Source organism: Crocodylus porosus, unplaced genomic scaffold, assembly GCF_001723895.1.
Source record: "Crocodylus porosus isolate Cpor-Errol unplaced genomic scaffold, CroPor_comp1, whole genome shotgun sequence".
Taxonomy (NCBI): Eukaryota; Metazoa; Chordata; order Crocodylia; family Crocodylidae; genus Crocodylus; species Crocodylus porosus.
Window position 1 is genome coordinate 80,114,343 of NW_017728906.1, and position 4,600 is coordinate 80,118,942.

The 4,600-nt window shown below is 51.1% G+C and overlaps 1 protein-coding gene across 1 annotated transcript in view; it reads right to left on the reverse strand.

Moving 5' to 3' along the window:
- Positions 1-3,738, reverse strand: part of LOC109306147 (regucalcin) — a 24,624-nt gene extending 20,886 nt beyond the window's left edge. The window contains exon 1 of the mRNA XM_019529421.1: positions 3,658-3,738. The gene's annotated coding sequence lies outside the window, so the exon portion shown is untranslated. The remainder of the gene's footprint in view (positions 1-3,657) is intronic.
- Positions 3,739-4,600: the final 862 nt, after the last annotated feature.

Consider the following 4,600-nt stretch of genomic DNA (forward strand, 5'->3'; position numbering starts at 1 on the left):
GGGAGGGAGTGGGGCTGGGGTGGGGCAGCCACTGCCCAGCTGGGGTGGGGCGTGGGATGGAGCCACAAGAAATTCGCCTAGGGCCCACGGGGGGAGTAGCTCCCACCACTGCATGCACCCCCAGGGAAGGCATAGGAAGCATGCGCACCCCGGATCTATGCACAGGACGAGGGTGGGGTGCCACTCCCCGCCCCCCACAGACTTACCAGCTGAATGCTGCTCTCCAAGCCGCCAGGCTGGCCACGTACATGCTGCATGCATGCATGCAGCATTTATCAGAGACCTTATCAGCCACATCAGCCAAAAAAAACCACGTACTAATAATGTAAATTTTCCTTTTATTGGTGTTGATATGATATAGACCGATATATCGGTTGACCTTCACTAGAATACTTTGGCTCCAAGCAGGTCATAATTCAAAGCCATCAGTCCTCCTGCTGCTCACCTACACATGCCATAGGGACAAGTCTAATGGTACTATTCTAGCTATATAACCCTTGCACTTTGCTGGCTGCAGAAAACAGCATGCCCTAACAACACTAGCAATTAGGCTGATCTTTGATCCTGACTTTTTGGCAGATATCAGCAGAAAGAAGTATGTGCAGAAAACTTTCTAGAAATAAGCTTCTGCATAACATTTATGGCACCTATGGAATGCAGTAACTCCTCATTTGGGGGGGTTAAGTGTCTCACTTCTCTGTTTTTTACCAATCATGCCAATTCCTGTCTTTCATAGCAAAAAAAAAAAGGGGGGGGGGGAAATCACATGGCTGTGAACACTTGACATGCTAATTAAATAAATCTCAGTACCTGAACTGTTAAACTAGCAACTGTGTTGTTTGATTTTATATGAAAACTTATTTCTACTGCTACTACCATTACTTATTTCTTATATACACGATTAGAAAAAAACACTGTCTTAGCATGCACTGTTACTGGAACTAAAGTTGATACTAGAAACTGAAAACATCTGAGTTTTTCTACTCGCACAGTGACACGAATTTCCAATGAGAGTGGCTAGCCATTTTAGTCTAAGGTCAATAGTTAGTCTATAATGGGGGTGCTTAACTTCTGGTCCATAGAGGCATGGCATCCAGCCCACAGGGCTCCCCAGGGGTAGGAAAATTTGTCAGTGGGAGAGCAGTGGCAATTAATATGGTCACCCTCCCATGCTGCCAAATTCCTAAAAGCAGGTTGAGGCCGAGAAATGCCACTCACTCCCCACAGCTGGATTAGGGCTACGCCATGCCCCTTCCCCACCTGCAGCTGGACTGGAGCCACATCAAGCTCCCTTCCCCCTCCATGGGGTCATATTGGGGCTGGGCTGGGCTGCCCACCCACCCCCCTGCGCAGCTAGATGAGGTCTCACTGCAACTGCCCCAGATGCCAAATCAAGTCAGATCCAGCCCACAGATGGATGGCAGGTGAGGGTGTTAGGCCCACCTTGCAGCAGGTCTGACAGTCGTCTTAGATGGCAAATTTGCACCAGATGGTTTGGACAAGGCTGATCCTACCTCAGGCAGGAGGCTGCGCTAGGTAAAGATACCTTCCAGCCCTATTCCTTTACAATTTCAACCCAGTGGTTCTCAACCTTTTTTGTACCAGGACCCATTTTTAATAGGGGTACACCAATAGAGATTTTGGGGGCCGATACTGAGAGCCGATATTTAAGGAGGCATATCAGCCAATACTGATCCGATGTCCAATACAGCTGCCTCCAGGTGGTAAGTCCGGTGTGGTGGAAGGGGAGGGGGGAGGGAAGGGGTATGGGGGTGCAGATCAATGCCCACTGCAGTGAGGGAAGGGGAGGCGGCAGGCGCTGACCGGGGGGGCACAGGACGGTACCATGGCTCATGGGGTGGGGACAGCACCCGCTGCTGCTTGCAACCTAGGAAGGCAGGGGGCAGTGGGACGTGTGCCCCTGGATCGGCACCGCCGGGAGACTGGCAGCATCTGTGGGATGGAGCTGGAGCTTCATGGCTCTTCTTGCCACAGCTGGGCTCGGAGCGGGCTCCAGCAGCACTGGGAGGAGGCTGCAGCCACCCCAAATTTTGCAGCAGCTCCGCTCCCAGCCCGGTGCTGCTGGGCATTTAACAGCCACATTATTGGCCCCATAGGGCCGATATCCGATATAGACAATCTTCATATCGGTAATGATCCAATAGCTGACCGATGTATTGGTGCACCTCTAACTTTTAAACATTAATTGCCAGCCCTGACCCAGTGCCCCTCACTCCCGACCCACTGTCCCCCACACCCAGCCCCAGTTTTACATATTTTTCTCCTTTAAGGGAGAATCCATTTTTAAAGTTTGTTGATGCATTTTTAAAGTTAGTTCATGACTGTTTCATATGTTCTGGCAACCCACTTTTGGGTTGCAACCCATGGGTTGAAAAATACTGTTCTAATCTACCAAGGTGCAAGCCTGCCTTGTGTGCGGACTCTCAGCCATGCTCTTTGCCTTTCAGGGACATACCCTAACCAAACAGGGGGGAACCTGTGACACCTGCCTTTGCGCAATAAAGATCTCAGTAAGTGGAATCATAGAAAATGAGGGTGGGAAGGGACATTGGCAACGCGTAGGGGGTGCACATGGGTGCATGTTCACCCCCTATGAAAGGCACTGCCCACACTGTCATCATCCCAGACGATTAGATCATCCCAGGCAAGCAGGCAGGCGCCGCTCACCATCCCTCACCCCCTTGCTACTGACACCATCTACAGCATCTGCAGGCGGTCAGTGATCACCAACGATGCTGCCGGCGGTGTCTATGGGTGGTCACTGACCCCTAGCCGGCAGTCAGCACTCGCCACCCTCCCACCCCCACAGCACCAGAGGCATCTGCAGGAAGTCCCCACTTACTGCCACCGTGCTCCCACTGCACTCCTGCTGCTGCCAGTGCCACGGTAACCCCCCAGCTGCCAGGGGAACACGTCATTCATGGGAAGGGACCTCAGGAGGTCATCTAGTCCAACCCTCTGCTCAAAGCAGGACCATCCCCAACTAGATCATCCCACCCAAGGCTTTGTCCACCTAGCTGGATCTTAAAATACCTCCAAGGATGGAGATTCCACCACCTTCCAATGCATCTGGAAGCACAATTGAACTCCCAAAGTGAAAGAAGTCAAGACAAGAGGGCCTCAGGGAGCTGCAATACCCCGTATCCCCATCACAGGCATAACATCTCCATCCAAAATCTCCAGGAGGTTTATACCAGCCAGCTGGCACTTGGCAAGCAGCAGTGGAAAGGAGGGAAAAAAGAGGACCTGAAGAATGCCAACAGCAGCAGCTGCTATTGGGATGGCATGAAAAACCAAATGCCAGCACAGGTGCCTGGATGAAAACAACCCAGGCACAAGTGAAGAAGCAATCCCTAAGCTTGGAGGATAATAAAGTGATGATTGTTTTTAAAAACCCCAAAAGCGCAGCCCAGGGCAGCGGCACCGTCCACAGAAGAGCCAGGATTGGGCGGCTCTTTCCTTTCCAGACCCCGACCCCTCCAAAACAAGGCTCGGTTGCTGAGCCTATACCTCCATGAGCCCAGAGAGAGGGAGCCTGAAGCCACGCAGCAGGCAGTGGGGCACACGCAACGCAGCCGGGCAATCCCTCTGCCCCGGCTGCAATCCCGCCCGCAGCCCGCGGGGCCCCGGCCGTACCTGCCTGCGCGCTGGAGCCCGGACGCCGCGCGGAGCCGCCGCCCCGCCCCCTTATAGGCGCGGGGCGCTGCTGCCTCAGCGCTTCCCCGGGCAGCCAATGGGCGCGCGCCGCCCGCCCCGCCCCTGCCCCCGCCCCCGCTCCCGCTCCCGCTCCGCGGCCTCCGGGGTCCGCTCCTCCTGTCCTCACACACGCACCCCGAGAGGAAACACGCCCAGGGGGGCGGGGTCTGTCCGATTTTTAAAAAAAAACACACCAATTTTCGGTTAAAAAAATAACCCCAAATGCACATTTTCCCTTGATTTAAATGAAACACAACTAATGTATAGGTGTATCTCTCTATCGCTATCTATATATAGAGATCTACCTATCTAGCTAGCTATCTGTAGTGGAGTTTCCATTTTAGGATCCCAGGTAGTGTTTCACACTCCCCAAAAGGAAAGACTGCCCGGTTTTGCCCAATTTTTTTAAAAAAACCCAATTTTCAGTTTAAAAAAAGTAACCCCAATTACACATTTTCCGGTGATTTAAATGAAATACCACTAACGTCACTAATGTATAGGTGTATATATCTATATAGAGAGATCTACCTATCTACTCATTGATCTATTTATAGTGGTGCTTCACTTTAGGAACCCCAGCAGTGTTTCACACACCCAGAAAGGAAACACACCCAGGGACCTGGGTTTTGTCTGATTTTTTAAAAATCCCCAATTTTTGGTTAAAAGAAAAGTAACGCCAAATGCACATTTTCCTGTGATTTAAATGAAACACCACTAATGTATAAATGTATATCTGTATATAGACAGACAGACGCATATATCTAGACATGTATATCTAGATCACTAGATGTTCTAATATTATAAATGCCTTAATCTGCCTGTCTATCCATCCATAACACTGTATTCACATTCTGATTGGCTGACTGAAACAACCAATCAGCAT